The following is a 26,494-nucleotide window of genomic DNA, read 5'->3' as shown; positions in this document are numbered from 1 at the left end:
AAATGTGTATGTATAAAATAGAGAACCATATTTACTATTTACTATCACGTAAAAAGAAGGAGTCAGTTATTAATAACAACTATAAAAATAAAAGTACAGTCGCCTGGAATTATTATGTATTATTCTTTACCAGATTCGCAACAATAAAGCACTTAAATTGTGAAAATTGCAAGTGACGTAAACAAGCGCTGTGCAAATTTTAAGGCTTTTTTGAGTTCCGATATTTTTTCTGTTGTTGACGATCGTCTCATTAAAATGCTTAGTTTCACAGAACTGATTATTCATCTATCATGTTCCGACATAATTTCTGTAATGGCAGCACGTTCAGCATCAAATTCCCCATGTATTTAATGGGAGAACAATTGCCCATCAAAAGCGTGGGGACACAACAAGGGTGCTGCCACCTACAATATTTTGCTTTAACCAGGCCCATTGCGAGGAAGAGTGTATTTTATTTTCTGCATCAGATGATAGATTAGAAACTAGTTCTACGTCGGCTTCTAGACTCGGGTGTGGCCGTCGGTTTTAAACAATAAATTTGCAGTACATGACTGCAAACACTAAGGATATATGTATTTTTAGGGTTTATAGTGCAGAAACAAGGTCTAATTCTGCAAAAGTCATTAAATGATGTTTGCCTTGATGTCACCTTCCTCTGCAGGGTGTCAATTTTTTTAAAGTTCATTGGTTGTAAAAGAGGATACCACATACCAAACGATTATTTGGTTATTTATAGGTAAGTTATGTATTTTGTCTGTAATGATTACAAAGTCAATCCATTAGTGGTTCTGCTGCATGGTTAGCATATATGGTTTCTCGAGGGATTCTAGCATCTACATGAAGTGTCAAACAAAAGAATTAAGGAAAGTTATTTCTCTTAATGACTTCTGCATAATGTAAAAGTTTGCGGTGTTGTGTTGTATATGTTATTCATTCCATATATTCAGGACCGGATTTACCTCTTTGTTGCCCAGCGGCGTAGTGTCCACCTAAGGCTTGTAAGTCCACCTTACAAGCTGAAATTATTGAAGAAAACGTATTTCATTCCCGTATTTATCGCTTGAACACACACAGCAATATCAGACTTCAAGTAGAACTTTTAACGATACAATTGAGGACTTGTTTTGATTCGAGTTGTTTCTCTGCAAGGCTTCTTCAGAGGACTTACGTGCGGGTGAATGGAAGAAATGATTTGGACTCGCCCATGGCGGGTGTGTTTGCTTCCGTACTATCTTATCAACCAATGACAGGCGCCCCGATTCTCACGCACTGTAAGCCGCATTACGAGTGGGTGCTATCTGGCGAGATTTCTGTCCCCGCTGCTTCTGTTTGCACGGTCGGAAGAGAACCAAGAAAATCTACTCCCGTGTTGTGTCAACAATGCTTGACGGGAGGTGTAGCTAATAAAACGGGTGTCATTTTAAATGTGTAAACTAACTATTAAGTTCACAAAGAGATGGTTTAATGTTGGATATTACCTTCATTAGAAGCAGCGAAGTTAAAGATAAAAGAGGAATGTCTGGCAATTCTAGATCCGGCAGCGCCCGCAAAGTTAGGCGCTTGCATCCCAGTTCCCCGTAATGTTAAAAGCATGCGCGTAATACTTAGCGTTATGATTTACAATTATTTTTTTTTTTTACCTTTTACTTTGACTAAGTTGCTTGATATGCTTTTCAAAATGTGCGCAAATATCGTAACCATGATAATGAGTAATATTTTCGAATGCATTTGCATTTGCAAATTGTATCTTACGCATTTCCCACAAATGGCTTTTTAGTGAAAGAAAAAGAATAATAAGAATAAAAATATGACATGGCCTTTCCAGAAGAAGAGATTGTGTGCTTAACTAAGCTGTATGCGAAATTTGTCAATTGCTACCAGTTGAAAGTTGAGCTATAGGTAATTTATTCTGAAGCCGAATATCGAGTAAAGAGTGTGTTTGAACTTCATGAGTACTTGCGTACTACCCATTTGAATGAAGCTGTTGAACAAGTGTACAAACTAACAGAATTGTTCCTCACTGTTCCTGCCTCAAGCTCGTCGGTGGAAAGGTCGTTTTCTGCACTGAAGAAAATTCATACATTTCAACGCAGCACACAGACTCAGGCAAGGAAATCTGACTTGGGACTGATATCCATTGAAAAGGAGCTTCTAAACAAATTGACCAGAAACTTCCGATTCTACGACGACGTGATGGAGGTGTTCAGGCTAAAGGATCGTCGGATCGAGTTACAGTATAAATGAGAATTTTCATTAAGTAATACATACATATGCTATTATTGTTAACATAGAGTGTGTGCATTTTATGTTTGAAATTGAGTATGCCCATGCATGACTTACATTCAAATAGATTATATTTAGTTAAAATAATAATCTTTCTTTATCCAATATTCAGATCAGGTTTATCTAAGGAAGCCTTACACCTTTCATAGAATCACGCTACGCCACTGTTGCCGCCCCTAGGCCAAACAAGCTCTGCCGCCCCCATACCGTTTATCAAGAATGATAAAAATCATTATTTTCTGTATTACTATTTTTACTATTAACGGCATGAAGTATTAATTAAATGATAGTTACATACAAAAAATGTAACAAAGCAATATGACATAAATTATATAAATTACATTTTAACATTAACCTTGTTTTTCAGAGAAGACTTTTATTTTTACTTAATTTAAGTGATAGGACAGAACACACACTGGGCTCATCAACGCCACTTTCCTCACTTTTTACCTGATTACATTTGTGTACAAAAAAGAACTGATTTTCGGAACCTTCTTCAGAAACTCTTGCTGCTTTTCATCTTTCTCCGCTTTTCTTTTTTTGTTTTGTGACCTACTGAGTCTTACTCTTTGATTACTCATAATGAGCGTAATGACGTTTAAACTTACCCCAACAAACGCACGTCAGACCCTGCCACACGCGAGACGCGACACACCACCTACTTCTTGAATAATATACTCGACCAACTAACAGTAGAATAGTAGGCTACAATGCGAAACTCCTTTAATAATGCTTGCGCCGACAGTTTAATTCTCAACAATTCAACACATATCACATGCTTTTGATATGCGGCCAATGCCGGCAGTAACAAGGAACGGCGTTCCTGGAACGGAGCCAAACCGGTGTTGTCTTTCAAAAGCAAGTAGCAGGCTCCACGTTCTTGCCGCAATCGCCGACCCGGCTCAGCACAATACTTCGAAACAACAACGTCGGTAATTAAAGCAACAAATTAGTAAACTAGTTCCGAGCCCTGCTACCCTATCTCTCTTAAGAAATATTCTTCGTTAACTTATATTTACAATACAACTACATTAAGTCATTCCATTCGTGTGTCCGATGGAAAAAAGAGGAAATCCGAGAATTATGTATTCCTTATAAATTTAAAACAAACTTACCAAAGTGCCGCTCTTCACCTGGGCCTATGAGGCCTATTGGGAAATCCGGGCCTGCATATATTCCAAGAAGACAAGACCGAGACAGACATTTATAAATCGAAGCAAATCCAAGAATGAATCAGGCATTTACAATTCGTGGCAAGACCAAAATATTACCAAGTCTCGATACCATCTCTAGTAGCAAGGGTGTGAGTTGACCAAAGTGTTTAGCTAAAGAGATGACATGGCTATTTTTCCTTATGGAAAATAAATTGAAAGATGCTTCTTTTAGTGAAAAATATAAAGGTTGAATATCCAACTTTGCACTACTCTTTACGGTAAATTTTGGAAAATTGGTCAGTAAACAATTTTGGAAACAAAATCCGGAGAAAGAGCAGAGCCATTTTACATGGTACGGTTTTTAAAATTGTAAACATACAAGGTCCGCCCATAAAGAAACCGAGCTGTCAAAAAAAGAGAACCAAACCAAATAAAAAGGTACCGTATTCTGGCAACACTGCAAAAAGCTATATCTAAACTTCCCGTCAGTGCATGCTTCAACCTGTTACAGGCAGTCGGTATCGGGGCAAGCCTGCGTCAGATGCAGGTCGTGTGCAGGCGTCGTACAAAATACGCGCACCAAGATGGAACAACGTTACAACATAAAGTTTTGTTATGAATTGGGTAAATCGTTTACCGAAACGTTACAGATGATACAGGAAGTGTATGGTGATGCAGCATTATCAAGAACCCAGGTGTATGACAGGTACAATCATTTCATAGGTCGACGTGAAAGTGTCGAGGATGAACCAAGATCAGGACGTCCATCAACGTCAAGGAATGACGACAATGTAGAGAAAGTTCGTGCAGGTTTAACTACGCAGCAACTGTCAGACATGCTTCATGTCAGCAAAGAAAACTGTAGGTTAATTTTAACGGAGGATCTTCAAATGAGGAAGGTGTGTACTCGCTTTGTGCCTCGCATTCTGGCCAACGGTTTCTGTTAGACGATAATACTCGGACTCATACCGCATTGTCTGTACAACAGTACATTGCTAAGCATTCAGTGGCAGTGATCAATCACTCTCCATATTCTCCGGATTTATTGCCTGCTGATTTTTTTCCTTTTTTCCAAGCTTAAGATGGCTATGAAAGGGCAAAGATTTGACGACGTCGCGAACATTAAATTAAATGTTACGGGTATTTTGCAAACACTTAGGTAATGACTATCAACAGTGTTTCCAACACCTGTACAAACGCTGGTCAAAGTGTATTGCCTCCTTTGGTGATTATTTTGAAGGTAATTACTTGTTTTCTTTCCTAAAAAAAGTTCTGTTTTTTTATGGGTGAACCTTGTATTTTAGTCCGGATTCACCCAATATTCTACTACATAACCATTAATTTTCAGTTCTTTTTTTTTCTCCCTGATAGCGTACTGGTAACGTTGTTGCCTTGTAATAAGTGGTCCCAACACATAGTGGTTCGGATCTCACTTCTAAGCTGTAGCCTATCGGTGTACACAGTGCACTTAAAAACACGCTTTTATTTTATACACCTGCTTTAAATATAGTAGTATACCAACCGTATTATACAGAGTGGGCCATGAAAGAGTAGCACCAGACTGAAACAACAAGCAAATGGGTTACCAATATTGCAGTCCCTAATTCCTACTAAAATTTCGAATTCACGGAGGACTTTCCGATAGTGACTGACACAGAAGTAAGACATTTTAGAAACATTACCAAATACCTCACCTGGTTATGATGGACTAAGTTTTGACATGCTTCGACATTTATCACCCGAAGGCATTCACTGCCTTACAAACAATATTAATGATAGCTACTGCACTGGAAAAATTCCTGAAGAGTGGCGTAAAGTGCGCTAAGAAGTCAGGGGTCCCGGGTTAGAATCCCGGCCTGGGCGTGGGTCCATTTCATCTGAGTCCCGATTAGCCAAAAGTGGCAGAAAAGCGACGCTAGACAACAAAATTCAAAATATATTTGAAATTCTCCTACACATACTTAGATTAAACTGCAATCACAAGAATTAATTGATAGCGGTAGCAGCAGTAGGAACAAACTTCCCACACAATATTCATTAATCTGATATGGATCCTGACTTAAATTTACAGGGAGACTTTTGGAGTGTGTGAATGAATCAATGTTCGGAGACAGTGGCGTAGCTCAGTTTCCGCAAATAAAATATCGGGGCCCCCTCAGTGAAAAAATTGTCGAGAGTACTATAATGTGTATATATACCATGGAATATGTGCAATAAGTACCTACCCCACCCCTTCTTATCCACCAACGTACACACAGCTACAGGGTGTCCCACGAACGGCGCAACTGGGAATTAAGAGTGGCGTTACTTTGTAACCGAAACCTGTACATACATAAGTCATACACCAAATGTTAGCCCTGTCCAAGTAGATATTTTTAAACATAGAAACAACAAACGGGGTGCAGTGTTGTTCATGCAGTGTTGCCAAATGTAAGTGAAAGTGTAAATTTATTTTTCCACAAAGCATGGAAAATTGCATGTCAAACATTCGTACGGAAATTTGGACGTCAATTTCTACCTTGGGTAGGTGGACTATTTCGCCATCTATAGTTCAGAGAAGAAAACCGATCGTTTTCGCGTATAGCCAATCCTGAAATGCCTCGTAAAGGCGTACCGGTCCAAATGGGTGTTTTTTTAAAATAAAATATGAGGTACAGTGACAACACTGTTGATGTTTGAAGGCAACAAAAGGTGTGTTTAGTGATGGTCTATGACATGGAAATACTGGAAACAGGAAAAAAAGAAAATGAAAATTATGGTGAAAAAAGTGTTACTTACCTACACCTGGCAACCATTCAATCCGATAAGAGCGCCCACCGAACGAGAACAAAAGAATCAGTTGTGTACTCAGAACTGTTTGAGCCGTGCATTTCGCATTGTTCGTAGGGGAAGATTAGAATTGTTCTGTGAAATGAAGTACTCTTTGAAAGGGAGGGTGATCATTGTGGAACATTATTTTTGTTCAAAATCGTACGCTAGTGTAAAAACTGTGTTTCGCGAGAAATATCCGAATAACAGTGTTCCAGAAAATTCGACGATATATCGACTTGTTTCCAGATTTCGTGAAACAGGATCAGTTAATGACAAACCCTACCACAGACAACCACCAGTTTTGACACAAGGTGTGCTGCAGGATGTGGAGCAGAGAATATCACAATCTCCCAGGAAATCTGTTCGTAAACTTGCTGCACAGTCAGGTGTATCAAAAACAACAACTCACCGAGCGTTAAAACAATTGCAACTACGTGCATATAAGGTACAGGCTGTGCAAGAACTGAAGGAAGCAGGCAAAGGTGCACGTGTAAGATACTGCCAGTGGTTTAGAAATTTTATTAGAGACAATGGTGTGAATATTTTGGATAAGGTTTTTTTCACGGATGGAGTATGGTTCCACTTAAATGGATATGTCGACAGTCAAAATTCTCGACACTGGTCAAGTAACAATCCCCATTTGTTACATGAACAATCACTTCATCCACAAAAGATCGGTGTGTGGTGCGCGATTTCGCGGAGAAAAATAATCGGTCCATTCTTTTTCAACACAACAGTTGACAGAATAGTTTATCGTGACCTTATCACACAGTTTATTTCTCTGTTGGAACGTGATGAACGTGATTGTTAGTTTCAACAAGACTCCGCAACATGTCACACGTCTAATGAAACTTTAGACATGTTGGCAGAGTTTTTTGGCGATCACATTATAAGCAAAAACTTATGGCCCAGTCGCTCCACGGATCTGACGTCTCCAGATTTTTTTTCTGTGGGGTTATTTGAAACAAACAGTTTACATTAATAACCCAAGAACACTTGATGATCTAAAAATAAACATTTGCACAGCCATTAACAATATAAACCAATCAACCTTGCATAAAGTTGCTTCCAACATGATAAAACGTGTTGATGAATGCCCCAGGGAAAATGGTCATTTTCAACATCTTTTGTAAAGCTACACTGCTTGTTACGCGCATTGCATGGTTGCCAGGAGTAGGTAAGTAACACTTTTTTCACCATAATTTTCATTTTCTTTTTTTCCTGTTTCCAGTATTTCCATGTCATAGACCATCACTAAACACACCTTTTGTTGCCTTCAAACATCAACAGTGTTGTCACTGTACCTCATATTTTATTTAAAAAAAACACCCATTTGGACCGGTACGCCTTTACGAGGCATTTGAGGATTGGCTATACGCGAAAACGATCGGTTTTCTTCTCTGAACTATAGATGGCGAAATAGTCCACCTACCCAAGGTAGAAATTGACGTCCAAATTTCCGTACGAATGTTTGACATGCAATTTTCCATGCTTTGTGGAAAAATAAATTTACACTTTCACTTACATTTGGCAACACTGCATGAACAACACTGCACCCCGTTTGTTGTTTCTATGTTTAAAAATATCTACTTGGACAGGGCTAACATTTGGTGTATGACTTATGTATGTACAGGTTTCGGTTACAAAGTAACGCCACTCTTAATTCCCAGTTGCGCCGTTCGTGGGACACCCTGTATAAGGTTGGATAGTTGACGTACTTGCCACACTTCGTGCATGTTTTAGATATAGCTTAATAGGAAGTGTAAGGATGGAAGTTACTGTTACATGTTTTTTTTCATTGTTGCAGGGAATCATCGTGATGTGGACAGCAGTTGAAATTTCGTACGTCGTGGAGGCGTTCTTCAGTAGCGGAAGCTCCATCATCACAGCACAAAAACGTTTCAGACATAATTTCCAGAAACGGGTAGCACCATCCCGAAAGGTCATACTGCGTGCAGTCCACAACTTTCGTGAGACCGCAAATGCCAACAAGATATGGTCCCCTGGGAGACCTCGATCGTCTCGTAGTGCAATAAACATTGAACGTGTGTCCAATGCCATGGACCTAAGTCTAAAGAAGTCAACTCGGCGATTGTGTCAGCAACTTCATATTCCACGAGCCAGTGAATCCTCAAATAGGACTTAGAACTGTATCCGTACAAGCTACAGATAGTGCATAAATTGTTCGATCAAGATAAGGTTAACAGAACCACATTCTGTAATTGGTTAATCAGCAAAGGTGATGACTTTGTGCAACACTTGATCACGTCAGATGAAGCACATTTCCACCTGAGTTGGTATGTTAATAAACAAAACTGTCGATTCTGGGCAAGACAAAATCCGCAACTGTTGTATGAAAAGCCATTGCACGGTGCCAAGCAGTGCCGGATCTACAAGCCGCAAAACCCGGCAGTGCGGGGGGGGGGGGCAGACACTAGTAAGTCTTTAGGGGGTCCTCAGCCATTGACATAGTAGGAGGTTTGCGTATGTAAAAATAAACGTAGTTACTCATGGGTACAGAAACGAAATACAATATATACAGGTAAAGGTAAAGTTAGAGTTCACTGTGCATATAGAACAGTGCCATGAAAGTACATTTATGGTATGTGGGGTTAGGGTCCCACATATTTTTGATGTCGGACATTTGGAGGTGATGTGATCAGCACAACGTTCCGGTCGCCTTTACCCCTAACCGGGTACTATTTGATTTGAGGCTGAGTGGGCCTGCAGCCGCTTTATGAGGGACAAAGCCGGAAAAATTCCGACCTTAGATCATATCAGGCTTGAATTTCTCGAGAAATGCAGTGGCGATGGTTTCTTCAACCTATCTTTATTCAGGAAAACGTTATGACTGTATGATTGTAACAAATGTACCATTTTCCAGGTATGAGAAAAAAGTGTCATATATCACACCACCACTGGCGCCGAAATCGTGGGGCCAGTTCTCGTTTGCCCCCCCCCCCTAGTATTAAAAGGTTATTGTGTCTGGTAACACTGTGTAACTGAGGAGGTGTTTTCGCCTTCCAGAAAAACGGTTAGTAGTCGCGCGGAGAGATTTGAAGTAGCAAGAGGTGCTTCGCGTTACGGGAAAGATAGGCTTACGCATCTCGTGCTGTACCGTTCAAAAGTATTTGAATTGTAATTTTTAGTCTTACATGATATACGTGCGTGTCTATAATAAACGTAAAGTTGAACATATTGCGGTTTTTCTTTATTTCGAAAGTGTATTTCGTACTTGTGGATACCTGCATCAGGAGGACAACCTCGTGGGTTGTCATTGGACTTCACCTGTGGACCCAAGGGGAAGGAACGCAGTATCTCAACCCGATCCCTGGGATTATCCAGCATGCTCTGCTGAGCTTATAAGGTAAGTGTACTTGTGAAGTGCACTGCTACGCGGGACGTAGCAGGCAGAATCAATAACGTGGGACTATCACTCAGTCTGAGTGTCTTTCTTGTGCTTGTGCGTTTACTATTTCAGTATTTCATTTTTCCAACCGACAATGAATTAAGGAAAACGGATGGTATATTATGAATGAATATGTGCGAGAATGGAGGAAGATTCATGGGAATACTGTAGTCTTCATGCTCTTGAATGAGCAAGTCCATTGCAAAATAGGCACCTTTGTTTGCCTTCGGAAAAGTCTAGCTGAAGTTGTAAATGTTCCGCTTTCAATATTCTCCTGTTTTATACGTACAATCAGGATTTTTTTTAAATTTACCCGTAAACATAATCACAGTAGTACAGTGAATTTCTAATAAAGTTCGATGTATACCTGATATATATGTTTTGTTGTCAAAGATAGTTATTGTAATTACAGTTATTTAAACGTTAACTCACGTGTATTAGGTCTCAACTTAAAAAAAGACCCCCCCCCCCCGCAAACAGAAAGAAATCAGTATTTATGCTTTACTTAGCATTGGGCCCTACCGAAATCTCTGAAGAAATCGGCGCCAATACACATCACTCCCTTCTCATTTAAAAAATGTGAGTTTATTTCAATATGGTGGACGTTAGCTTGGAACACACCAATATGGTTCCACCTAAGCCTAACCTGTTTTTATCATGATCAATTATACCCAGCCTAACTTCTTTACTTTTTGAAGGGGATGTTAAGGGACTTTGAAATCACCCCGTAGGCCCTTGTATATTACTTTGTCAACATGAGATCAATAATTACACACATACATTTCATATATATATATTATATAATGTGTGTGTGTATGAAGGTAGGTAGGTAGAGGGGGCCTTTGGTAATATTTTGCGGGGGGGGGGGGGCAAGAGTTGTAGATCCGGCACTGGTGCCAAGGTTACTGTGTGGTGTGCAGTAAGTTATGCATGTGTGATAGGCCCCTATTTTTTTGAGGACGAACAGAATGACACACCGTCACAGTCACCGCTGAGCGGTACAACACGATGCTACGAACATTCTTCATACCCGAAATGAGACGGCTTGGCCTAAGAGACATGTGACTGCAGCAGGATGGTGCCACTAGTCATACAGCAGTAGTGTCAATGACAATCCTTCGACGACACTTCCCGGGACGGCTCATCTCGAGATTAGGTGATGTCCATTGGCCATCCAGATCCCCGGATCTAACTCCACCGGACTACTTCCTGTGGGGTTACCTAAAGAACAAGGTGTACACCACAAGGCTCACTACCATCAATGAACTGAAGGACAACATCCGAAGGAGATAGCGGCCAACCTAGCCGAAACCCTGCGCAAAACTATGCTGAACATGACTGTTAGAGTCAAAGAATGTTCTCGTCAAAGTGGTGTCCATCTCAGGGATGTAATCTTCAAACACTGAACACAGTGCAAAACTCCCGTCCTTTGGCAGTGTTTTCCATATATTTGGTAATAAATGTTGCTTCCTACATGCTCCACATATGCATTTGAAATGTGTCCCATCAATATGGCCCACCCGTTACATTAATTCTTATTTGAATATAGAAAAATTTGGAGCCACCTTAAACATTTTTGGTGGGAAGTTACATTTTAAATATCACACTTAGAACTAATATTGCTACAAGTCCATTAATTACGAAGTTCGACTATTTATTTCTTGGCTGAACAACTGAATTGACAACTGCATATATATATACAGTGCGTATAAAGGTATGAATGTTGTTTTTTCCAATCGTTGGCTATTTGTAAGTAAATTAATTCAGCCTTTCGGAGAGGACTCGGATGTCAAGTTAACCGGGGCTCCTCTTGCTGAGTCAGTGCATCTTTGTTTATTAACGCAGACATTGTCTCATATTCTACTGGAAACCTATTCGACCACATATTAAAAATTGAGGACTAAAAGTGGTAAACGTTGTAAGTGCCAAAAGCGAAAGTGTTGGGAAATCGCATCGTTCCGCACACTAGTGACCTCTTTACACGCCCTTTGAACTACTTAGGGGGCTACCAGCCACATTTCATGTTTACCACATTATAAAGCATGGCAAATTTCACAGTTTAATGTGGAGAACGGTGTTTGAATTATTGTGGCACTTACAGCGTTTACCAATTTTAGTCTTCCATTAATAATAAAGAACACTGAGTCGTGAAAGTTTTTTTATGGTGACTCGTACAATACAACGAAATCTGTGGATATATATTCTAAGTTCACGGATGGTAATTAAATAAATAAAATTAGTTCTCGCCTGGGTAGTTTGAACTGTCATTGTTGACACACATCTGTTTTGCAAACAGTTTTTTTCTTTTTTTCCCGTCACTATCTGTTGAATTTCTGGGATTATTCAAAATTTCATTCCTTCCGCTGACGCCATGCGGAAACTTTCTCTAAATCCCAATACCTCGGGGTTTGCAGGGGAGGCTGCTACGCCACTGGTCAGAGATTATCCACTCGTTACAACCATTGTTGGTGACGTTTTACCCGGTCTCCCCGGAACATCCGATTTAGGCCAGTCCGTGTTGTTTTCCAGTACAAATAGATTCACCAGCATACGAAATAAGAAATGAACGTATTAGCTCTCTGAATGAGCACTTGTTTTCATCATTTCATTGTGAAAGAATCTCCATTTCGTCGTTTCATATTAACGTCCATAGCCATGGACGTCCGCTGGATTTTTCCAGTGAGGGGCAAGCGAGGTACTTTTCTCAGAGGGGCAAGTGAAACATATGTAATGCCCCTCAAGAAACCCTGCTTCAGTCTGAAATTATCATGTTGTTTCAACACCCTTACAAGTTACAACAATTCACATAAACTACTGGGTGCGTTCTGAAAGTCTTAACGAAACGAACGAATTCAACGAAAATAACTGGGCTCGTGAATCTGGTGAAACCAGTTATTTTATATACTTATGGGGAAAGCGCAGGCGCAGCGTTTTGTTTAGAGAAAGTTTCCGCATGGCGTCAGCGGAAGGAATGTCCTTATTGCAAAATTAAACTCTACTGTGGACACTGTTACTCATTTTAATCACATTCTAAGAACGGTCAAGGCATACTCATCTTGTCCACGTTGCTTCAAATCGGTCTCTGTTAAAATTATAATACATTTTCCAAACTAGTGCAGTTTGAATCCATCAGCACGCGCTTTGTCTGCAAGGAGCAGACGATTCTCACGGAACAAACCAGCCTCCTGGCCCGTGCGTTTGGTGAATGTCGTTCTTGCACGAAACGCACGGAATGTGACTTTTGGGACAGCATAATGAAACTCACGAAACGCACGGAAGCACTCATGGGACAGCCAGTTACCATAACTCATTTAACGCGTTAAACTCGTGCGACTTTCGAAACGGGCCCAGTGACTGAAATGAAATTATTTGTGAAATATATATTTTAGGTGGACATTCATTTTTCAGGGGATAGCACATAGTACTATCAGCGTACCTGGATGCTCGAGGGGAACCAGACGAGTGCGCATGCTCCATAGCTTCATCTTTAACACAATCTACAATTAATTTTCGACATGTAATCAAAATGTTCGGATTCGATTTTCAGTTGGCGTATTTCAATTTCTAATGGTGTGAGTGATTAGGCTTTTTGTGCTAAACATAGGAAGTGTAGGAAGAATATATTTGGATTTTATTTTATGTTGCTCGAACTCAGTGACGTGCACTGAGGAGTAGCTAGTCTAGCAGAGATAGATCAATCAATCTCACGTTTCTAATTATTTTCAAATCACAATATTTATTGTCTTGAAGCCTCAGTTCATATGCAACACTTCTTTACACGCGCTTCTCGTCCCTCGATGTGATCAGCTGGCAAGGCTGGATACCAGTGGCGTATGCTGGTTCTAACGAGTGGGTAATCTCCGACCTTTTGATCCTCAGACTCCAAATGTTTCCGTGCAATTTATGTCAAGCTCCATATTGGATTTAGGAATATTGTGTCGGAATGTTTGTCTTATTGCTACGATCACAATCAATTAATTCTCGTTATTGCAGTTTACTATACGTGTAGAATTTCAAATAATAAAACAAGACAGTATTATAAAGCTATAAAAGAACAGCCTGTGAAATATAAAATGAAAGACGTGCACTAGTGAAATAAAAAACCCGCAATATTAATTTAAGTGCAAAATTCAACTTACTCAAGGACCCAATTACTTGTGCCGTACCACATCCAAAGCACGCTGTTTGTCCAGTTGCACGTCAATACGTGTCTGTGCGAAAGATTGCAGCTTAACAAAGGAAGTTATGTGACTTTTGGATTTTTCATGTTTAGCACAAGCGTTGCAAAGATTACAGTATCAGCCACGCGTCCATACATTCTTTTCAGCCCCGAAAAGTAAGCACGGCCAACAAAAATGCAAAGCTTATTAACACTTATACTTCCTGTCAACCATGGTGTTTTGTCATAATTTGCTTGCGAAACTGCCTCACATATTCCCGATTTTTGTCTTTGTGTGTAGAAATAAGTTCAAGCGATGACACTGGCCTACTTGTATTAACAATTTGCAACTTCTCCTGAAAAGATCTTGTTCCAAAAGGTTTCACCAGCAAATCTTGTATCACATCCATTACCCTTTAACACAGCACTATCACGACAAACAGTAACACCTAAATAAATAATAAACACGAAGCACAGCACGAAGCCAACGACTACACGCATTCAGTTTCATGCGCCAAAATTCTGTTGTTGTGTTCCTGGCTCAGAATGAAATTCCCTATGAATGATAAAAAAAAATCCCTTTCCGAACTCGAAATGACAGGTTTTTAAAAGTTCGAATCATTGCAGGTCAGAGCCAGAACTTTTTTTTGGGATGGGGATCATCGCTTATTAGCAGCCGCCACATAAAGTTGAAACAGTGGGGTTAGAAGTCCTGAAGATGAATCTCAGATTATTACAACGTATTATGCAAAGTGTTTAATCCTGCTAATGAAGTAAAATTAATTACCACTATACACTTTTTAAATTAGATATTTGTAGGATTTCGGGGAGGGTTGTTTCAGCCCCCCCAAGTCCTCCACCTGGTTACGTGCCTGATGTGTTTATTTCGTTTTATGTTTAATTCGTTCATCTTCATCACTATTAATCTAAACAGGCGGAATATAGCAACTTAAATTAACTAATATATATATGTATATATGTAATTTATTTTTGATAACTTTCCCTTTAAAAAATATTCAGTTCCGTGAAAGAAGTATTCTCGCTGCTTTTGAAGATTAGAGAGGAGAAACAATCACTATTTTTGTAAATACAAGGATGGGGGGAGTCAGCATATAGGTGCTTTAATTGCTTGAGCTTTGAATTTTAATTTAGTTTGCTTCATCTTCAATATTTAAGCTTTTCCCTTTTGATAAATTTATGTTCAAGTAACAGGGTGAGATTCCCTGAAGTCATTCCACCAGCTGGAGAAAGGTTCCCGGACATTCGGCGGCAAACGATTGGAAGTATTCGCGCGCTGGAAGCAAGGAAATGTATGCATCGAAATTGGTTTGGAAGAATATTGCGAAGAAATGTATATATATATATTTTAAAGAAAAAGAAATACAGCCGGGTCATCTGCGATTACCTAGATGGCCAAGAGTATACGCCGCTGCTGGATACCCTAGCTGGCTCTTCTTCCGCCTTACCAGATCCAGGTATAGACAACCGCCAGAAGAGAAAGGGAAGATTTCTGCTTGTACTTCCTTTGCCCCCCCCCCCCCCCCCATGGTTGAAAGCCCGTGGTTTCAGGTCCTCCAGTCTATCTCCTATAGGACAGATAGGGGATTACTTTGTAAACCCTCTAAAGAACTCAGGGGAAAATTTTCTGCAGTACTTATGTTCTCTGTATTTACACAACCTTTTAAACGTTGTGCAATATGTATGTACGTATAATATGGGATGTAGTTTTATTTGTATATGAATGAGAACGTACTTGTATTATGTGCAAACAAAAATGTTATGGTTTCTTTTCTCTTTTTCTCAAATATGGAATATATAATGATTAAATAACAAATATCTAGCTCTCGTTTTAGTAGTGTTTTATTTAAATATACTAATAATTTGTCCTCCAATAAAAAATGGGTAAGCTGAACAGTCATAAATATGGATGTATTAATTTGGGCAAGAAAACGCGCGTTCTAATTGGTTTGGTTTATTTTACTTCACCTTTCTGCCACATTTGGTTATCGCGAAAATGTGGACTTAAACACCAAATCAAACAGCCGCGGGGGAGTAGTTATCACTGCATGCTATGACACCAGGAGTTCCGGGTTCGAACCACGACCTCGGCATGGGTGTTATTTGTGTTTGTCTCTTCATTAATTGTATTGTGTCATCTTCGCGATTAACCAAATGTGTCAGCGACGCTATGTAGCATAAATCAAATCAAATCATTGATTGATTGTTTGATTTGGTTTATTTTACTTCGCTTTTCCTACACATTTGGGTAATCGTGAAGATGATACGATAAAATTGATGAAGGGACAAACACAAATAACACTCATGCCCAAGTCGGGGTTCGAACCCGGGATCTCTGGCTTAATAGTCAAATCAACATGTTTTGGATTTTCGAAAGTGGGTGGGATTAACGTGTGCTTCTTTTCAGTAGTCAGTCCTTCCTGATTTTGCAATCCTTTCCTTTCTTTGACGTTCAATTTTTAGGAATACTAGACCCTAAAGGGGGGAGGAGGATTATGACCCACACCAACCTCTCTTGGGCACGCCACTGATTGCTATCCCAAGTGTCGACATCACCGCACGTCACTGCTCGAACTTCTTTTTTGTTTGTTGGGATCCAACAATGTCATCCCTTTTCATTATGCTTGGCACGTTCCCGGCTCAGATAATTTTCAGTGACTTTTCCCACTGCATTCCAGTGATATAACAATTATGCGTGCTGGCACCATTGTTTGTATGAGGTTGCTGATTCGAAAAGTGAAGTGTTGTCTGTGAAAAGTGTTTCTTTGTTTCTCTTAAGATATATAATTAATTTAAACAATGCACCTGTTGTGAGTATTATAAAGAAACGTATGGTGTTATGAGCCTGCACGCGAAGAATATATTTTTTGCTGTCAGTCTATGCTGTTAATTCCAACGGAGAAATAAAGGTTCGTAGGCCTTCTGCTAGAGAGGTTTTTTCAAGTAACAAGACTTAATTTTCGTAATGCATGCAGAAAAAAATTAATTTATGAATATGGATATTTCAGATAGAAATCGAACGAGCATGAATGTATGAATTACAGGCCACCAAAGGCTGTTCAAAAAGTACACTGGGTAACAGTTTAGTATATCGAAAACACATTAAAATCGGATTTTTTGTGTTTCGCATGGTTTGTACTTACCAATTGTGTATTGCGGAACATAGTTCAAGGTGCCATTATGCTTTTGACACGAAAACAAACACAATTTTTGGTAAAACCGATAGCGTCCCAACGGATTTCTTCATTTGGTAACATTATCGTATGAGGGAAACGGATTCCTTCAAATTTACAGGAGAAAGTACTTACGGAAATCATTTTCTTTAGTGTTGTGGAAGTTCCTGAATGTAGATTTGATCCATTTTAATGTGAATGCGTGTTGTTTTCTGCGAAAATCTCTGTCCTACACGCTGTTTCTGCTCCCGCCATTTGCTTTCTGCACGAGAGTGCAATGTTCTGTGTGTTAAGATGATGCAACCCCAACTATGCTTGCCTAACCATACCTTACGAAAAATGGTTTTTGGGGCTAACGTGAATGGTTTTTTTACACAAGAAACTACTTACCGAAATGAGTTTCTGTAGCATTCCATACCTTACGAAAAATGGTTTTTGGGGCTAACGTGAATGGTTTTTTTACACAAGAAACTACGGTATAATTTAACAATACAGGGAATTTCTCCAATTTGTTTGAATTTTCGGTTACTTACTAATTTGGGTCTCCTAATCACGAATCTGCACTTAAAATTTGGCGCTCACGTATAAATTTGGCGCTTATTTGGGGCAGGTGAATCCGGCCACTTTCTAACATGCCCTTAACAGGGAGTCTATAGATATAGGCGGGGCCGCGATAGCGGTTGGGGGCGGTAGGTCGATTACCCCAGGGGCGGAGCCCGGAACCGGCGGGAAATTCGGAAATCGAGGGTGTGGAAATAAGAACTTAATTTCGATTATTTTGCTATTTCCACGTGTGAGCGCCAAATTTTGACTGCAGATTCGTGATTAGGGGGCCAAAATTAGTGAGTATGCCGAATTTCAAACAAAATGGAGAAATTCCCTGTATTGTAAAATCGCTCCGAAACTACTTACCGAAATGAGTTTCTGTAGCATTGGTACTAGTTTACTATCCTTCGGACAGATTTCTTCATTTCCACAGTATTTCCTGTAGTATTGTTTTATGAACAAAATTTTAACTATGCTTGCGTAACCTAACCTTGCCGGAAATGGTTCGTGGGGCTACCCGTGCATAGTTCGTGGGCCTACCCATGGATTTTTACATGCGTCCGTGGCATTTTAACAACAGATTCGTGATTAGAAGGCCAAAATTAGTTAGTATACCAAATATTAGCGTAATTAGAGACATTCTCTATATTCTTCATTCATACCACTCTTTGTCAAAAATTGAACTTTTTTTCGTGAAAAAAGCAAAATATCACCTTGAAGAATCTTTCACAATGCAGAATAGGTAAGTACAAATGTTAAAAATGACGAATTATACGAGTGAGAGGTGTTGGGACACTATCGAAGTTTTACCCTTGACTCAAGTTGTGGGTATGCAGTGTTTCCAACCTTCTTCATGGAAAAATACCTACTATCGTGTTCGTCATCGGTGGAAATTGAACATTATGGACGGGTAGCTGATGGATAACCCCACGAACCATTCACGGATAGCCCCACAAACGATTTCCGATAATGTTAGGTTACGTTCGGTGAGGTTAGGCTAGCAAAAGGAAAAATAGAAAAAGGAGTTTGAAACACTGACAGGGACTGTCTGTCTGTGATGACTGTCTGTCTGTCATGAAACGTATGCTGCATCCGGTTTATGTACAGGGCAAATTAAAACAATGGCAATTGTGCGTCGGTGAGATATTTCTCTTGTTCCCGATCAAATATATTGCACGATGAAAGAAAATACCTCGACGAATGTTGCAAACCTTAGACAAACTCATTTCCGTAAGTAGTTTCTTCGGTAATGGTTCCGATTGATTTATGATTTCTACTAGCACAAAGACTAATTATCGTAGAATTTTGGAAATCATTGTCACATGAAATTTGAACCTTCCTTAAAGTAATGAGCACTGTTTGGACTCGAAAAAAGTTCTTTATGTTGAAAAAAGACAACGTTGAAAATTACCTTACGCACTTCTCATGGACAAGATATTCTCCGTCGAAAAGCAACAGTAAATATGGTAGAAATGTGGGAATGAATGTAGAAGTAAATGGGAACCGTAGTGGAATGCATTTAGGGACTTTATTTTAATGCTAAGGGAACCAAACCTAACCTGCCTAACCTAACCACGAAAGAATATATTGAACAAAACCTTAAATAATTGCTAAAACTCCGCAGTATGTGTTAACAAACGTACATCGAAACCAAACCATGTAAAAATTGTATTCGTAGCATGATGAAATCGCAATAAAACAAAAGGAACTTGGGCCGTTTCTTCTGTAAAAATGAAGAGATGTGTTTCCGATATACTAAACTGTTACCGTAAACTGCTTACAAAAAGTATCATGACTAAGAGCCCAGATTTCTATGTTATTACATATTCTATTCCTTTCTAGATACATATCTTGAACAGGATAATGTCAACGAATTATATAACTGGCATGATTTTGCATAAGTTTTAAGTTACACATTTTTACATATTTGACAGGATATTACATATTTGCTAATTTACTTTACATAAAACAATATATTTTGGTAATTTTTTCTATCTTCATCCTTTTTCGTATATTTTCGATCTCTGAAGCATGATGAAGAAAATTTGTAGCTCATGTGATGTCATGTTGGGGCTGTTTCCTCACTGTATCCCCTCAAAAATTACATCGATTTTTTTTTTTTTTAATCGACAGATTTCAATGTTTTATGTATTGTAAAAGTGGTTCCAGCGTTAGGAAAGCACAAATAACAGATATATTTGATCCCAAAGAATGGCCCTCGTAAGTTAAAACCTGCAATTTCAATGTATTTTCGCCACTTTTTGGTAGTAAAAACTGTTTGTATGTACATTAAATTAGCGAAAGAACACGCTGAAAAATAAATATCAGTACCAAACCTAACTATGTAAAATTATATCTGCTGTTGTGGGAAGTCGTTTTGGGTGCTATATTCACTTGTGTGAAGCTTTTGGTGTGTTCTCCTTCACCGTAAAGTAAATTGCTAAGATAACAGACATACTTTACTTCACCATAACACATTTCCGAGAGCTAAAATCAACTGAAAATAGTACACAATATGTTTCCTTGTACAAAAATAGTACAAAGGTAGCTGGGTGTTTTCATTCAGTTGTTCTTTCTGTAGATGCTTTTTTTACAAATTGTTTCCAAAGTTACAAAGAACTCGTACATTCTTACATATTATACAATAATTTGCGATGTGAAAAGTAATTAATAGCTAACAAAATTGGTTTCTTAAATATGTACACGTTGCTGTGCTTTTTTAAGTTTATAAATTTTATACAAATTTTAATTTTAAGAACTTATTTCCTTAAGATTATGTTGAATATGTTCAAATAAAATAAATGGCTAGCAGAATTATTGAAATTGCTTGGATTCTCTATGATTATTAAAATTACATATTCTTCGATACTACATGTGATAATACATATTTAGGTACATATTCCATCAATTTTTGTTACATATTTTGTACTTAGATATTACATAAAAATCCGGGGTCTAATCATGACTTACTATGACCAATTTTGATGGAACACGAGACTCATAAGTGATCGGACTCGATCGGGTTTGAAGCTTATGAGATGAATAATATGTATAATAAAAAATACTTGTCCAATATTGATTTTTTTAAAAAAATATTCCACCTGTTTTAAAAGTATTAATTTCGTAGACAATCAACAAACAAATGTATTCTAGTAAAATAAATTAAAATGACATTTACCCTCTGAAATGTATTATATCTCAGTTTTTGTGTGTGAAATACCAGTGTGTGCACACACATAAAGCTAATGAGCAAATGCTAACAGCTTCGAACTTAACACTCCAAACGCCAGCTCAGTGGCCTAGCACGTTAAGTAGTCTAACTTCAATCTTGCCGTCGAAGTTCCCAGGTTTCAATCCCAGCCTTGGCACAGGCGTTTGTGAATGTCCCTTCATCATATTATCACGCATCCTGATATTCAAAATTAGCCAAAAATGACAGAAAATTGAGTTGTTTTTTTTAATATCAAATTACTAAGAGCACCAAAGCGTATCCTCTTAACTCAACAAGAACTGATAATTTGTAAAACAAAATCATCATATAGCAGTGGTTCTGATTATGTAATGATGTTCACAAGTTGCACAGGATGATAAGGAAGATGGTGACAATTTTTCAAATTAATATGGAAGTCAGTTTGAAGCTGAGAGAAACTAAGTTGTGTATTTTAAAGATACATAAATATTATCTTCTGAGGAATTATTTTGTGAAGGGCCCAAACTTGGACTGTGTAGTTCCGATATCATCATGATACACGTTTTCTAGATGAATCAATTCTGTGCATGTGTGTAAGAACATACCAAACAGTTATCCTCACATCTCATTGCATTTTTTTGTGCAGAATGCTTACATGAGTAGGATAGGCATATCTGGTTTCATGCTCATTGGATTAAGATTATTCTCCTATGTGCTTACGAAGGTACTATTTATATGCGTTCAGTAGGTTAGGTTTGCTCGCTGTATTATTTTCAAACTTTCTGCCATATCTAGTATGTGTACATAAAACATTTGGCCCCAAGTTCCGATTGTTAAATTCTGAATTTATCAAGGTGCATTCTTTACACAGTTCGATTTCTAATTATGTCTGTTAACACATACTTCAGAGTCTTAGTGATTACTTATTGCATTTTCTGGTGATCAGTTTTTCCCTTGCATGTACTCCTGAACGATTCTTTGCAATCAGCCATTCATTTCAATTTCTTGGCCTGGGCATAGGTGTTTTTAAGTGTCCCTTCATCAATTTCATCATGTCATCATCCATCCTCATCTTCGCGATTAGCTGTAATTTGTAGAAAAGCAAATTAAAATAAATCAATCAATAAGGGCTGTATTGAATCCTCTCACAACTGTTCTTCGTGGCGTAAGAATAAAATTATCGTACACCGCCCTTGTTACGAAAACGCTGAACTCAAACTGACTCGCAATGTTTGTGAACTCCCACGGCAATGAAGGGTCATTGTGCATATTCAGCCGAATTTAACACCCATAGCTTTACCAAGACACAACAACTCAGCAGGGTCAACACGGTGGAAGCGAAAAAACAGACGGAAGGAAAATGAAAAGGTTATTATTATGTGTGTGTGTTGATGTTGAGACGTGCCGTTACCTGTGTTTCTTCAAGAAACGATAAATCAGGCTGTAAGCGACAGAAATTCATGGGACGTGGACAGTCAGGTTCAAATACTCGTGCCCCATCTTATGATGAACCTTAAAGGGGCAAGTTTTATGAAAACTTCTTGCGCGCAATTAAAATACAGAACATGGCATTTAACTTGCATGCCGCAGTTTCGTAACTGTACAACGTTGCACTCCTGCCATTGTCTGGTCACCAAGGACACGCTCTCCGTAGCTCCGCCCGATATGGCTTCTAAAACCTTGCTTCGTATAGTTACAGCTGATACAATGGTGGTGGAAGTAGTGACTTGAGCATGGAATGTTTGTTTGTAGTGCATAATTTTTGTACATTATGGTGACATTGTGAGTAGATAAGAAATAAGCCATGACTCTGTGCAGCTTTTGGATGCAATGAACACAGTTTATATTAGAATTATATGTGTGAAATATATATTTTAGGTAGACATACAGGGGGAGGCATGGCCCCTGTTGCCCCACCTACCAGGCAAGCATGAAAAAAATTTATGCTCCATAAATTTGCTTCAATGATGTTTTGAAGCCAGATTCTAAAATTTTGAGTTAATTTGAAAAATATAAAATCCAGTAGCCATTTTGAAAAATCAGAAAAAAGTTGTCATGTTTTCAGAAGAAATGAAAACACCATCATTATAAAAATACTTTTTTTAATAAGTAGTCGTATATTTTACCATATTGTCATGATATCACTTTTCCCCTGATAATCTTGTGGGTAGGACAGGAGGGTATAATTTCAACCAGCTTTTTTCCTCCACCCCCTGGTTATGCCATCGAGTTTAGACACAAACTTGTCTAATATGCACAAGTGCTGAAACTTAGCAAATGAGAAGTTATTGGTCACACAACAAAGGAGAACAAAGTGAATAGAATCGTAATTTCCAAAAGTGTTTCTCCTGTGCTGTGAACTTGAAATATGAAAATTTCAGGTCAACATGATGTGCTTAAAATATTTACTGAAGCATCAACAGTGACCACAAATTCTTTGACCTATCAATCTTTAATGATACTGCCCATTCTCCAGATACCTCAGATATTTCAGGATAAAAGATACATTTTCAATCATGTTCACGAGTATACTGGTTACATTGAGACGTGTGAAAAAGCTGAAACCATCAGATAGTGTAGATATCTATGATTTATCCAGTAATCTTGTGAAATCATAGATTGTATAATTCTTCCACTGACCTTTTGTATAAGTATATATCTTAGGGAAGGAACTTTTCCAAATGTATTGAAATTATCAAGGGTTGTACCAATTTATAAAAAAGGTGAGAAAAATTGTTTAGCCAGCTACCGTCCCATCTCACCAACTCCAGTGTTTTCAAAAGTTTTAGAATCAATTATGCAATTACTTGGACCATAATAACTTAAATTGCAAATCAAGTTTGGTTTCAGGAAGGGTAAGTCAACAGTTGATGCCATGAACTCTTTAGTCAATTGTACTTAAGGCTTTCAAAACTAAGGACTTCGCTCAGGCCTCTTTCTGTGACCTGAGCAGGGCTTTTGAATGTGTAGAACACACTTCACTTTTAAAGATGAAATACTATGGCATTGGTGGTACAGATCTTAAATTATTTCATTCATGCCTTCAGAACCGTAAACAAATTGTCTGCATAGGAATGGAGAGGTCAAATGCAGTGTAGTGTACCTCAAGGTTCGGTTCTTGGATTTTTATTGTTTGCTCTCATGATGAATAATTTACCATTTTGCGTCAGTGCTCACACAATACTATACGGCGTATGCTTTTAGAAGGAACATGAGTTCAGCCAATACGCAGCCAGTGCTGTTGCCAAAGCAACTGCTAGCGGAAGAGAAACACAAAGAATTTGTTGTGTCCAATATTCAACTTTTTTATATATAATGTATGCACGTGATATAGGAGTACAATGAAATATATAGTAAAGAATTCTACACAGGATTGTATCATATCATAGCACTGCAGCATATAAGAGAAACTCTTACCTGAAAGAAGTTTGAAGGTTTTTTTATGTATTGTAGAGGAACTGCAAGGCCATCATCATCGCTCTCGTTTCTGATTTCTGGCATGTTTCCCCAGGAGATTTGAATAGGGGTTCACCGATTTCTGTGGTAGATTCTTTAACCTGCTTTATAATACGCAAAACAGTATGCACCATACACCACACGCTTTAGCCGTAAGTTCTCGACTATTTCAGCACACACTTCTTCCGATGCCAATTCCTTGAAGTAAGAATACATTTCAAAACAGTGGCGGCGAGGGGGTCAGTTGTCCCCCTACTTCTCGCCACTTTGGTGCCCGCACTATGCTAAACCTTATCTACAAAGGGAAATATATTTTCTTTGCCCTCCGTATTCTGGCACTGTGCCCCCCCCCCCCCCCTGCCCCGGTTTTTTAACCCAATTCGCTGCCACTGCTTCAAAAATAAGATTTCTGTCTTGTGAACGTAATATTTTACCCTTGCTGCCTGTACTACTAGTACTAGGTTTCGAGAGCGACATTAATAATTTGATTTTTTTTAATTTTTTTTAATTCGCTTTTCTGTCACTTTTGGCTAATTGCGAAGATGGGAATGAGTGATGATGTAATGAAATTGATGAATGAACATTCATAAACATCTATGTCCAGGTCGGGTTTCAAATCCGGGACCCCTAGCATCGTAACGTGACATGCTAACCCCTCCACCAAGGGGGCCGGCGCGACATTATTAAATACTCATGGAACACATGCTCTTGCACAACTATCGAACATAAGGGCTGTATTGCACAGCGTGCTACGACTCCAGGTGTTCGAATTTTGGCCCGGGAATAGGTGTTTGTAAGTATCCCTTCATCAGTTTTATCATATCATCACCCATCTTCGCGATTAGCCATAAGTGGCAGAAAAGCGAAGTAAAATAAATCAATAAGAGCTGTATTGAATCCTCTCACAACTGTTCTTCGTGGCCTACAAGTAAAATTATCTTACACCGTCCTTGTTACGAAAACGCTGAACTGAAAGTGACTCAGACCCGCAATGTTCCTGAAAGCCCATGACAATGAAGGGCCATTGTACATATTCAACCGAATTTGACACCCATAGCTTTACCAAGACACAACTCAACGGGATCAACACGGTGACAACGAAAAATACAGACGGAACACGAAAGGAAAACGAAAGGGTCATTGTGTGTGTGTAGAGAGATGTTTTTTCCCCTGTGTTTCTTCAAGAAACGATAACTCTGGCTGTAGGAGACGGAAATTCATGGGACTTGGACAGTCAGGTTCAAAATTTCGTGCCCCATCTTATGATGAACTTTAAAGTGGCGAGTTTTATGAAAACTTCTTGCGCACAAGAAAAATACAGAACACGGCGTCTAACTTGCGCGCCGCAGTTTCTTTACTGTACAACGTTGCACTCCTGCTATTGGCTGGTCGCCAATGACATGCTCTCCGTAGCTCCACCCGATATAGCTTCAAAAAAACGTGCATCGTATATATGCAGATGATACTACCTCCTTTAATGCCAGCTCTGACTTTAACAATCTTCAAGCCATAACTGATAATACCCTGAATCAATCTTCTTTATTGTTCAGAGCTAATGGTTTTTTGCTGAATGAAAGTAAAACCCAGCATATGTTTTTCAGTCTTAGAGACATCTTGATCGATAATAGCTCAGACAATGTGAAATTTCTAGGTATTGTCATTGATAATAAATTATCATGGGAGCCACGTATTAAATACATAACTGCCAAGCTCTCCAGGGTTATATATTTGTTAAGGAATCTAAACAGTCATGTACCTGAAGATTACGTAAGATCAGCTTACTTTCCTTTATTTCAAAGCATTATTTCATATGGAATTTTACTTTGGGGGAACTGCAGTTATGTACAAGAAATTTTAATACTGCAGAAAAAAGCCATGAGAATAATTACAAACTCACACAAGTTACTTTATTGTAAACCACTTCTCATTACGTTCAAGTTTATGACTGTGATAAATCTATATATTTACACTGTGCTGTTGTACGAGGGTCACTACTTATATTTTGAGCCTTGGCAACACTGATTGAAGTTAGGCGCGATTTGACGTTTGCACGGAATCGTCTGGCATTATTGACCATAACGTACTTCAAATGTTTTGTCAATAGCTTCATATGTGTTGTTTATGTTGTGTTGGAGATTGCGCGACAACAATAAAATGGAATTAACTGGTGAACATTTTCGTGCGATGATTTTTTACGATTTTTGACGTGGATTATCAAGACAAGAGTGCATCGATCAACTTACTTCCACATTTGGCGATGAAGCCCCATCCTTTGCCACTGTGAAACGCTGGTAT

At 38.7% G+C, this 26,494-nt stretch overlaps 1 protein-coding gene across 2 annotated transcripts in view; it reads left to right on the top strand.

The window, feature by feature from the left end:
- Window positions 1-16,564: 16,564 nt before the first annotated feature.
- Window positions 16,565-26,494, top strand: part of LOC145979567 (peroxisomal leader peptide-processing protease) — a 606,981-nt gene continuing 597,051 nt past the window's right edge. For both annotated transcript variants that reach the window (XM_083112540.1, XM_083112539.1), the window contains exon 1: window positions 16,565-16,743. The gene's annotated coding sequence lies outside the window, so the exon portion shown is untranslated. The remainder of the gene's footprint in view (window positions 16,744-26,494) is intronic.

This window comes from Lepisma saccharinum, chromosome 26, assembly GCF_977018435.1.
Source record: "Lepisma saccharinum chromosome 26, izLepSacc3.1, whole genome shotgun sequence".
NCBI classification, from domain to species: domain Eukaryota; kingdom Metazoa; phylum Arthropoda; class Insecta; order Zygentoma; family Lepismatidae; genus Lepisma; species Lepisma saccharinum.
This window is presented reverse-complemented; position numbering and strand designations above follow the sequence as displayed.